The sequence below is a fragment of the Chrysochloris asiatica genome, unplaced genomic scaffold (genome assembly GCF_000296735.1).
Source record: "Chrysochloris asiatica unplaced genomic scaffold, ChrAsi1.0 scaffold00119, whole genome shotgun sequence".
NCBI classification, from domain to species: domain Eukaryota; kingdom Metazoa; phylum Chordata; class Mammalia; order Afrosoricida; family Chrysochloridae; genus Chrysochloris; species Chrysochloris asiatica.
In genome coordinates this window covers 5847353-5860159 of record NW_006408637.1, presented here as the reverse complement: position 1 = coordinate 5860159, position 12807 = coordinate 5847353, and positions in this window count along the sequence as shown.

The window sequence follows — 12807 nt, the reverse complement described above, 5'->3', positions numbered from 1 at the left end:
TGTTGAAGAGCAAAGATGTCAGTGTGAGGACTAACGTGGGCCTGATCCAAGCCATGGTATTTTCAATAACCTCATATGCATGTGAAAGCTGGACAGTGAATAAGGAAGACTGTCGAAGAACTGATGCATTTGAGCTATGGTGTTGGAGAATAACATGAAAGGTACCATAGACTTCCAGAAGAACAAACAAGTCTGTGTCGGAAGAAGTATATCCAGAATGTTCCTTAGAAGCCAAGATGAAGAGACTCTGTCTCTCATACTTAGGACATAATATCAGGAAGGACCAGTCCCTTGGAGAAGGACATCATGCTGGGTAAAGTGGACAGTCAGTGAAAAAGAGGGAGACTCCCAAGTGGATGGTTTGGCACAGTGGCAGCAGCAATGGGCTCAAGCCTAGTAGCAATTGTGAGGATGGCGCAGGACTTTGGGCTGTTTTGTTCTGTTGTACGTAAGGTCAGTATGGGACAGAAGCAATTCAACAGCATCTAACGAAAACAACAACATCCACTACAAAGTACTTTGAACAGATGTCAGTATTGTCATAGAAGAAAATGAAACTGAGGCTCAAAGGGTTTAAATGGCTTACCCAGGGTCACTCAGGCAGAAGCAGTGAAGAACACAGACCAGGTGCTCCTAACCAACACTTTGCCCCTTGCCACATGCCTCTTGGCCAAAGCTGTTCTCATTCAGACATCACATTATAACCCCAGATTTTGGTTTTTAATTTCAAGACCATAATGTTCATCAGAACTCCTCTCCAGCTTTCATTTTCTTTCCCAGCAGTTCTTTCTCTTCCTACAATATCCATTCTACATCCAAGTTACTCAACAATGACAAAAGACTCTCTCAGTGCCCCATAGAGCACATAGCCCTGTTCTGAGAAAATCCTTTGATACTTCTAGAAATGAACCTCCATGTCTCAGCTTCACAGTATCTCCCCTGTGGCCTTGCAGGTCCAGCCAAATTCTGTCCATCCTTCCAGGATGGTCCAGGGTCCTCCAGGGCTGTGCTGTTCAGTGCAGCAGTCATGAGCAATCAACATGTAACTCAACAAAACAAAGATGAGCTATTAACATAAAATTCATACTGAGCTTCAAAGACTTAGTATGTAAGAAAGAATAAAAGCATCTTAGGTACATTTCATATTGGTTACATATGAAATGATAATACTTTGAATATGTAGGACTAAATAAAATGTATAATTAAAACTAATTTTACTAGTCTCTTTACTTTTTTTTTTTAAATATGGTTACTAAAATTGCCTGTGTGGTTTGCGTTATATTTCTATTGGATAGTGTTGCTCTAGAGAGAGAATATCCTAAGCCCCAGAGAAGCAGGGACGTTGTCTTCATTCAGAAAACACATTGGGGAATCTCGTGGGATCTGGCAGATACTCACTGGATGCAAGGGAAATCAAGACAATGGATTAAGCAAGATATCAAGAGGGTACATATTTAATAGGGTAGAAGAACCCTGCCCCCCAGGGCCTGACAGGCAAGAGATCATAAGCTCACAGCAAAACAGAACCAAATAACAACTTTAAATGAGGCAAAATCAACATGCTCTGGAACTATCTATGAAGAAGCTAGTACGGAGTCATGAGGGCAGGGGCAGATTATCCAGTTAGCAAGGGAAGTACATGCTTACTTGTGCTTACTTACCAATCTCTAGTGAATAGTTTCACATGGAAGATGAGGTGTAATTTTTATGAAACTGTTCACTAAAATGAATAAACCCGTGCTTACCTTGCTTACTGGGTGCTTCATCCCTGTCAGGGATTGTAAATTTGAAAACATTTTGATTGCATAAGAAGGTGCTGTGGGGTGGGTTGGTACAGAGATGATGCCAGAAATACTAAGCAGCAGAATCTTTGATGCAATGAGAAATGTGAAATTATTGACTATAGATTAATAAATCAGCACAAGCAAGACTTCCTTATTGGGCAATCCACCTCTGCTGATGGGACAGTGGTTAAGTACTCAGCTATTAACTGAGAGGTCATTGGTTCAAGCCTACCAGGTTTTCCACAGGAGAAAGCTGTGGCAGTCTGTTTTCATATAGATGGATAGCCTAGGGACTTCCGGCAAGATGGCGGACTAAACAGATGCACTACATATACACTCTACAACAAGGACACCAGGGACACAGATGAGAATCCTGGAATCCTGACCTTCAGAGGAAATGTTAGGAAAGTGGATCGAGTATTCACTGGGAGGAGAAGCTGAGCAGGGATGACAAGAGAAGGAGACTGATGGGTGAACAGCCAGCCAGAAATGGCACAACCATCTTGAACTTTTGTGAGCAACTTTGGTGACAGAAGGTGGCCTGGCAGAGCAGATTCACACAAGTGACTAGAAAAGGGCTATTCCTTCTTTTTCCATGCATCTCCCACCCTCATCCACCTCTACTGCAGATCTAGCTCTCTGGTTATTCAGAGTCATGTGCTGTGAGCCATGCCAGTGTGACGCAGGTGCGCCACTTTGGTACCTGGTTTCCAGCTAATTTGATTCTAGACCTACAGAACCAGCAGAACAACCAGACCAGGATTAGTCTAGCAGAAACACAGCCAGCAACGCTGCCTTAAGCTGCCCTGTGGTCCTAACAGACACTGAAGTCAGTTCCATCAAGGGCATCTACAAACTACTTCCAGACTGAGTGCACTGAACAGAAATAGCACCTAGGCCTGTAGGAACTCTATCTAGGGTCAGGAACTCCGCTGTCACATCCCTCCCATATCCAATTCATGAGCTCGTTGGCTGGCAAGAGCACCCCAGAATTTTCTCCTCCCCAGATCCAACAGAAGCACTAGATTTTTTTGGTTTTGTTTGTAGTTTTCTTTGTTTCTTTGTTTTTGTTTCTTCTTTCTTCTCCTTCTTCTGGTTCTATTCCCTTGAATTTTATCCTTTCTATCTCCTCTTTTGGTTTTCCTCCTTTTCTTCTGTTCTCATTTCCCTTCTTCTTTTTGTTCCTTTTCATCTTTCTTTGCTACCCTCTACTCTGTCTTTTCATCTTCCCTCTCCCTGTTGTTTCTAAGTGTTCTGTTAAATTTCTTCCTTTTATTTTTTATTATTTTTCTCTTCTAAATATATCAATTTTCCTATTCCTCTTTTCTCTTTATAGTTATTGTATTCATTTTCTGGTTGCTGCTTGTTTTAATTTCATTTTTCTCCTTTATTATTTTTTCTTTTCATTCTTGGCTGCTTGTTTGCTTATTCTGGTTTGTTTTCTTTGGTGGGGGGAAGGAGGGAATGGCTTTCCTCTTTCCTAACTGACAGGAGAAGCAACCAGGCCCATACAGCCCAGCTCACAACCATACCGTCTGCAGTTCAACTTACTGGGCAAGAGCCAACACCTGTGCTGATACTATGTGATCAACAATAGACAGCACGCAACACCAGCCAAACCCACACTAAACTGAGGTGCATGAACAGCAAACAGAACAGTGTACACACTTCCATTCTCTAACTTCAACACCAGGAGACAGCTGATGAGAACCTAAGAACACATCATTGTATAATTATCATTTAAATAAAAATATGACAGCAACACAATGTCCCAGAAACAGCAGACAATTTTAGCTCATGTGAAGAAACAAGAGAGACTGCTCGAACAAACAACCAAGATGCAGAGCCAGAAAACATTTCTGAGGAAGAAAAGGTAGTAGAACTAATTGAAAAAAATAATTCAAAAGAATGATATTTAGGTACCTTCAAAGGATTGACAGAAAGATCAAGGGAAACAAGAAGAACATAGAAAAAAGAAAAAAAACCTTCAAAGAAAAATTCTTCTAAAAAACTTTAGAATACAAGAAAAACCAGACAAAGTAAATGCAAATTTTGAAACAATCAAAACCTGCAGTTAGAAATCAAGAAGATTAATACTACGATTTCAGAAAGAGAAAATATATTGAAAGGGAAAAGGAGTAGATTTGAAGAATGGAAACCTGACTTAGTGAGTTTGAAGACAAATCTCTCAATGCCAGAAGAACCATCAGGAAAAAGAAAGAAAAACTCTGAAGAAAACCTAAAAGTTCTGTGGGACACTATGAAGAGGACTAACTTATGGGTGATCAAATTTCCAGAACAGAAAGAGACAATAAAAAGCACAGAGAGAATTACTGAAGAGTTGTTGGAAGAAAACTTCATTAACATCGTGGAAGATGAGAACATTTGCATACAAGAAACTGAATGAACCCTTTAGCAGCACAATTTACAATAGCAAAAAGATGGAGACAGCCAAAGTGCCCATCAACTGAAGAACGCATAAACAAACTGGTACATACACACAATGGAATATTATGCTACCTTAAAGAATAACAAGGAAGCTGCAAGCCACCGCATAACATGGATGAACCTTGAGGACATTATGTTGAGTTAAATTAGTCAGTCACAAAAAGAAACTGAATGAACCCCAAACCAGATAGTTACCAAGAAAATCACCAAGATCAAACTTTCAAAAACCAAAGACAAGGAAGGAACCCTGAGAACAGCTCGCAAAAGCAAAAAGTTAACTACATAGGAGAACGTATGGGACTAAGCTCTGATTTCTCAGCACAAACCGTGCAGACAAGAAACCAATGGAATGATGTACCTAACACTCTGAAAGAAAATAATCGCTAACCAAGAATCATATAACCAGCATAGCTGCCCCTCAAACACAAGAACAAAATCAGGACATTTCCAAATAAACAGAAATTAAGAGGATGTGTGATAACCAGACCAACTTTACAAAAAAATACTAACGGGTATTCTTTGGACTGCAAACCAACAATAGCAACAGAAAACAACCTGAGGTTACCATACATGACAACAACATCCAGATATGGGGGGGGTGGTCATGTGCCATGAAGTCGGTTCTGACTCACAGTGACCCTGTACAGGATTTCCAAGGCTGTAAATCTTTACAGGAGCAGAACGCCTCATCTTTCTCCCGCTGAACAGCTGGTAGTTTCGAACTGCTGACCTTGAGGCTCACAGCCCGATTAGTAACCACTACGTTACCAAAGCTCCATCAATCCAGATATAGAAGTATTTAAAGTAAAACAAACCTACAAGACTGAAAATAGGAAACCAGAGATATCAATTTATAATGAAGTCAACTACAAAGGAAAAATACTGAAGTACAAAAGGAATAGTGTAGCTATAGAACTTCCAACTGGAAAGGAAGTCAAGTAGATTTCAAGACAAACAGATTGCTTTAAACAGGGGAGAAATTAATAAAATTGCAGGGTAACCTCAGAGAAAATTAATACATTCGCATCAAAATCAAAAAGAGGAAAAGCAGAAAGAATAGTGAACATCAACAAATGAATGAAAATGAAAAGAGAACCCACAAACAAAAGGAGCTCAGTACAGAAAATTGTTAGGAACAAAGAAACCCGTAGCACCACAAAAAGCGCACAGTAAAATGATAGCAATAAATTCATACCTATCAATAATGATACTGAAAGTAAATGGATTAAATGCACCAATCAAGAGACAGAGAGCTGCCTACAAGAGACACATCTTAACATTATATATATATATATATATGTTGCTGTTGTTGTTGTTAAGTGCCGTCGAGTCGGTTCCGACCCATAGCGACCCTGTACAGGGTTTCCGAGGGTGTAAATCTTTACGGGAGTAGAAAGCCTCATCTTTCTCCCGCGGAGCGGCTGGTAGTTTCGAACTGCTGACCTTAAGGTTCGCAGCCCGATTCGTAACCACTACGCTACCAGAGCTCCTTATATGGGTGTGTGTGTATATATATATATACACACACACACCCATGCTCATTACAGCACTTCACAATAGAAAAGAGATGGAGATAGCCTAAATGCCCATCAACAGAAGAATGATGGCCATTAAACAAGCTTTGGTACATACACGTAATAGAATAAATACAACATTAAAAAATAACAACAAATCTGCAAGACGCCTCACAACACGGATGAATCAGGAGGACATTATGTTGAATGAGATTAATCAATCACGAAAGGCCAATTATTGTATATTGTATAATAACACGTATGTAAAAAGTTAACAAAAGGGTTTCTTGATAAAACAAATATTCTATGGTGGGGGTTGAGGGAGCAGGGGGAAGGGAAAGTTATTCACCCGCTACAGGGTAGTTACGGTCACATGACTGACAGGCAATACACAAGATGGATGTTAGTAGCAGGAGACCCAGGAAGGAATGTAAGTTTAATAGAGATCAATATTGTAAACTGATAGTAACCGATAGAGAGGATTGAAATTATAGTAACTAAGCAATGGACATGATTTGTTGAAGGGAAAACTGATGATCTGCTCTGGAAACCTTCACTCAACACAAAGTATATATTTTTGTGTTTTAGTTTTTAAAACCACCACTCACCTGTCAGCTTATCATACTGTGGTGGTTTTTGTGTTGCTGTGATACTAAATTATGCCACTGTTATTTTACATAGCAGCAGGGTAGCCCACAGTGGAGAGGTTTTAGTTGAGATTCCAAACTAAGACAGACTAGGAAGAAGGAGAGGCAGCTTCGTTTTGAATGGTTAGGCACTGGAAACCTTATGAACAGCAGTGCTGGGAGAAGATAACATTATAAACAGCACCAGAATCTTGTCAGATAAAGTGTCAGAAGATGAACCCTTCAGATTAGAAGACAATCAAAGTGCAACTGGGAAAGAGCTGCCTCCTCAATATACAGCTGACCGTGATGATGCAAATGGAGTAAAGCCCTCGGGACCTTCATTTACTGATGGGCCACAACTCAAAATGAAGAGAAACAGCTGGAAACATCCATTAATAACCGGAACATGTAATGTATGAAGTATGAATCTAGGAAAATTGGAAGTTGTCAAAAATGAAATGCAATGCATAAACATCGATGTCCTAGGCATTAGAGAGCTGAAATGGACCACAATTATTCAAATTATGCACTAACTACTAAGGCCAGTAATGATGAAATTGAAAATTCTGCCACCTTCTGAGATTGATCAAACATGCAATCAAGATGTATTGATAATTACTGGTGATTGGAATGCAAAGGTTAGAAATGAAGAGAAAGGCTCCCTAGTTAGAAAATATAGTCTTGGTGATAGAAATGATACTGGAGATCGCATGATAGAAGGCCAATGACTTCTTCATTGCAAATACCTTTTTAAACAACATGAATGACAACGGTACACATGGACCTCACCAGATGGCATATACAGAAATCAAATTGACTACATGTGTGGAATGAGACGGTAGAAAAGTTTCATATCGTCAGCCAAAACAAGGCTATATGCAAGTTCAGGCTAAAGTTGAAGGAAATTAAAACAAGTCCATAAAAGCTAAATATGACCTTGAACATATTCCACCTGAAGAACAGATTTGATGCATTAGATGCTAATTACAGAAAACCAGAAAGGTTGTGGGATGACTTCAAGAACACCATACAGAAAGAAAGCAAAATGTCATTAAGAAGACAGGAAGAAAAAAAGATAAAAATGGATGTCAGAAGAGACTCTGAAATCTGCTCTCCTGTGTAGAGATGCTAAATCAAATGGAAGAAATGAGGAGGTAGAAAAAGCAGAACATGCAGCTTGAAAAGACAAAATAAATATTATAATGAAATGTGCAAAGACTACGAGTTAGAAAACCAAAAGGCAAGAACATACCCAGCATTTCTCAAACTGAAAGAAATAAAGAAAACATTCAAACCCCAACTTGCACTATTTAGGGATTCTATGGGCAATATGGAGTCCTGGTGTGGTGCTGTGGGTTAATGTGCCAGACTGCAAAGCCATTTGAACAGCAAGGTCGCCAGTTCAAGCTCACCAGCTGCTCCTTGAAAACTCTATACAGGGTCGCTATGGGTCAGGATCAACTCAAAAGCACTTGACAACAACAACAATGGGCAATATGGAGTCCTGGTGTGGCGCTGCAGGTTAATGCACTGGACTGCAGAGTCGCTTTGAACCACAAGGTCGGCAGTTCAAGTTTACCAGCTTAAACCCTGTACAGGGTCACTGTGGATTGGAACCCACTTGACAGCACACAATAACAACATCAACAACAATGGGCAATATGGAGTCCTGGTGTGATGCTGTTGGATTCGCGCTGGACCACAAGGTCGGTTTGAACTGCAAGTTTGGTGGTTCAAACTCTCTAGCCGCTCCTTGGAAACCTACACAGGGTCATGATGAGTCAGAACTGATTCGATGGCACTTAACAACACCACCACCATGGGCAATATATTGAATGATGCCAAAAACATTAAACAAAGATGAAAAGGAAAGCACAGAGTCAGTGTACTAAAAAGAAGTGGTCGACATTCAACCATTTTGAGGTAGCACACGATCAAGAACCAATGGTACTGAAGGAAGAAGTCCAAGGTGCACTGAAGGCACTCATTCATCTATGCCAAAACATTTGGAAGAAAGCTACCTGGACAACTGATTGGAAGAGATCCATGTTTGTGCCCATTGCAAAGAGAGGTGACCCAATGGAATGTGGAAATCATCAGACAATATCATTAATATCACATGCAAGTCAAATCTTGCTAAAGATCATTTAAAAATGACTGCAATGATACATTAAGAGGGAATTTCTGGAGGTCCAAGCCAGAGTCAGATGAGGATGTGGAACAAAGGCTGACTGCTGATGTCAGATGGATCTTGGCTGGAAGCAGAGAATACCAGAGAGATGCTATCTGTACTTTATTGACTATCCAAAGCTTTCTATTGTGTAGATCATGACAAGCTACGATAATATTGCAAAAAGTCGTTAAGTACACTGAATTGTGCTCCTGAGAAACCTGTACAGTCTCTGGAGAATGGCATCATGCATGGTAAAGTGGAGGGTCAGTGAAAATGAGGAAGATCCCCAATGAGATGGATCGGCACCGTGGCAGCAGCAATGGGCTCAAGTGTAGCAATGATTGTGAGATTAACAAGGACTGATCAGTGTCTCATTCTGTTAGGTGTGTGGTCACTATGAGTCGGTGCCAACTTGACGGCACCTAACACAGCAACAAGTGTTCTTCTATGGTCTCCCCAACAACCCTCTAAGGAAGATGTTGTTTCCATTCACAAATAAAAACCCTGCAACTCAGCAAAATTGAATGTCATACCTAAAACTGCTCAGGTATGGAGAAGTCAAAGTTAGATCCAAACCTAGGTTTCCTATCTCCAGAACCTCTGCTCTTCTACCTGCTTCTTTTCACATGTACCCGTCTCCAGACTCTCAACAAGTTTCTCAACAACTGATAGGCCTGCACTAGAGGCTCTGAGGTCCTTGACTTAGTTTATGTGACTCTCTACCTGTTGGGCAGTATATGGCTTCCCGGGCACTTCCAGGCACTGGACTAGGTACATTCTCCTCATTGCCCTCTTTCATCTTTCCAAGAACTCCATGAATCTGGGACTATGATTTAACTCCATTCGGGACATTGGAATTCTGAACTGGCCTTTGCTTTTCTCTTGATGCCTAAGTGCTGAACCACTGAAGAGGAATCTGGTAACCCTAATACTTGGAGTAACTTTGCCACAGTATATCTGAACAGCTGGAATAAGTAGTTGGAGACACTGGGCCAGCCAAGAAAAAACTCTTGTGGTTGGTAAATAACACAGGATCTTTATAGTGGTTTCCAGAGGGAAAAAGAGATTCAATTTCTCTGTATGCATTTTTCTTATTAAAAACAAAAGTTTCAGTACTGAATGCTCCAGTCACAGCATCATGGTATGCGTGTTGGGCTGACATCTGGAAATATTTAGTAAGATTACATACACATAGTTAAGGAGCTCACCCAGATAATCAAATACAAATTTGACTCCCACCCGAATTCGTAGTAGCACATATCAAGAGAGAATGAGCATTAAGTTCGACCTCTGTCTGAATGCTTGGCCCTGGTTCCTGGGCCTGGAAGAGGTAGGGGATCATGGTCTCCTAGATGTCCTGGCAGGCTCAATGGAATTAAGCAGAAATGTGGCCGCTGGAGCCCAGCCCGAGCAGGACACTGGGTGAGCCTGAGCCAGACAGGAGATCAGACAGACCAAAGGGAGCTCCATTCAGAGTGCATGGATGGGGGTAGGGGAGGCGGAGGTGGAACCAGATAAAGAGAGTCAAGCATTAGGTCTGAGGAGTGAGTTGGCCACGCCATACACAGGTCCAGTGGAGTGCCATATGTGGCTGGGTATCAGAGGCCGGCTGAATACAGCCAGTCAGGATGCAGGCTAAGGATGTGATACAAAGGGTAAAGCCTTTTTCTCACTGGAAGCTTATGGGCACACCCCTGACTTGAGACCCAGATGGGACTAGATCTCACATTTGCCCATAATGCACACACAACTCTTCCCCGTGCCGGATGGGCCTCTTTCCACACTGAGCAGGCACTGACTTTGGATTCCCAGACAGCCTGCTGATACAGGCTCTTCACTCCCCTCAAAAAACATCTGCCATCCTGTCAACTGATTCCTGTGCATCAGAATAGACTGTGTTCCAGAGGGTTTTCAATGGCTCCTATTTCAGAAGTAGATAACCAGACCTTTCTTCCAAGGTACCTCAGGGCAGACATTTGGTCAAGGGCCAAGCATGTTAACCATGTGCACCACCCAGGGCCCCTCGTGCTAGGCCCATCTTTGGCAACTGCTCTGCAGCTTCACAGAGACCTCTATCTGCAAAGAGTGCACTGAGATAATTCTCTGAGTTGGTGCAAATATACTTGTGGATGCTCTTTAGCCAAATAATTAAACTCACACTCCTCCACAAATTTTCTCTATTTTTTTTTCCAAGGAGCCTGATGGTGCAGTGGTTTGGTACTTGGCTTCTAATGAAGAGGTCAGCCATTTAAAAAGGTCAGAAAGAGCTGACCGTCTGCTTCCATAAGGCTGTTGTTCTGTTGCTGTTCAGTGTCATCAAGTTGGTTCCGACTAGGAGCAACCCTGTGCAGTGTTTCTGAGGAGCAGCTAGTGAGTTTGAACTGCCAACCTTACAGTTCAAACTAACCTTTCAGTCCAGTGCTTATCCTACAGTGCCACGTCAGGACTCCTTCATAAGATTTGTTGTTGTTAAGTGTTGTCAAGTTGGTTCTGATTCATAGCGAGTCATAGGGTTTCCAAGGAGTGGCTGATGAATTTGAACCTCCAAGCTTGCGGTTCAAACCAACCGGGGATCCCAGTGCTTTATCCCAGAGTGTCCAGCCTTGGAAACACTGTGAGGGAGCTCTATTGTTATGCATGTGGGTCACCATTAGTCAGATGAATGGATGACACTGAGGCCAGCAGGCTATCTGTGGAAAACCAAAGAAAGGGCTTGTCCGGTGTTGAATCAATTGATGGCAATGATTTTGTTTGGATATGGTTTGGTTTTTAGACAGGATGGAGGTTATATTTATTCCTATGAGAGCTTGGGTGGTACACATAGCTAAGTACTCAACTCCTCGTTGGAAAGTTGGTGGTTCAAACCCCCCTAGAGACTCCTCAGAAGATAAACCCGGTGGAAATCCTGTGAAGCAGTTCTACTGTGCACACACGAGGTCACATGAGGCAGAAGAGACTCAACCGCAATTAACAACACAACAGAAACCATGTGATCCTGGCTTGGCTATCACTCCACAGTCCACACAAAGCTAGACACTAAGAAGCTGCTCCAGATGCCTCTTCTGGCGTCTGCCCAACACAAATCCAATAATGCTTTATCCTAAAACTTCTCAACTGTGTCCTCCTATCTACCTACTGCAACTGTCGCCATGACAGACTTCCTGCCTGTGACGCTGACATAGCAATTGTCCTAAATTGGACTTCCCTCATGGAGGTCTGCAAGGAGCTCTGGTAGCGTAGTGGTTATGAATCAGGCTGCGAACCTCAGGGTCAGCAGTTCGAAACTACCAGCTGCTCCATGGGAGAAAGATGAGGCTTTCTGCTCCCATAAAGATTTACAGCCTCGGAAACTCTGTACAGGGTCGCTATGAGTCGGAACCGACTCCATGGCACGTCAACAACATGGAGGTCTTCACTAACTTTCCCACCAATGGATAGGCTTCCCTCCTCTTCAAAAACACAAAACCCTAGGCGACTTTTCTTTTTGCCAAGTGCCTTTGATTGGTTCTGACTCATAGCAACCCTGCATAGGGTTTCCAAGGAGCGGCTGGTGGGTTTGAACCACCGACCTTGAAGTTCAAACCTCCCTTGAGGTCCAGTGCTCATCCTAAGTGCCACTGAAGGAATCCTAGGGGACTTAGGCACCACCACCTTTCCCTGCCCCTACCCCAACTTCTGACTTCACTCTCTAGATCAGCGAGGCTTAAACGGGTCCATGAGTGGGCTTCAAAGTTCATGAAATTCTGAAATCATGTGCAAAATGTTGCATACGTATATGTATTCTAAAGAAACTTTCAGGAGCTTTCAATGGTTCTCAAAAGAGTCCTTGAAAGAACAAACAAGATGGTCGATCAGCTGGAAGTGCAGTAAAGGAGCTCCGTCAAGAACAACACAGAATACCCGACCAAGCAGGCTCAGGGGATGGTCCCAGAACTCTGACCCACATATAAAGGAATATTTAGAAGGTCGGAAGACTTACAGCTGGGGGAATTTGTGGCAGAAGCAAGAAATCCATTGCTTTCTAGTCCGGATGCTCAGCTGCTCCAGGAGCCGCCATCTTGGGTGAGACCATGCGGGGGAAGGATCGGAGCGGCCACAGACGCCTGGCAGAACCGCTGAGATAAAGGTGTGGACATTCTTCTCTTTTGTTATCTGTTCACTGGTCCCTTGCTGTCTGCGCACCTCCATTCTGGTGACTATAGGGGTGCCTGAGTTAGTGGACACCCCAGCCCCACCCTCGGAGGGTTCTACTACGCATG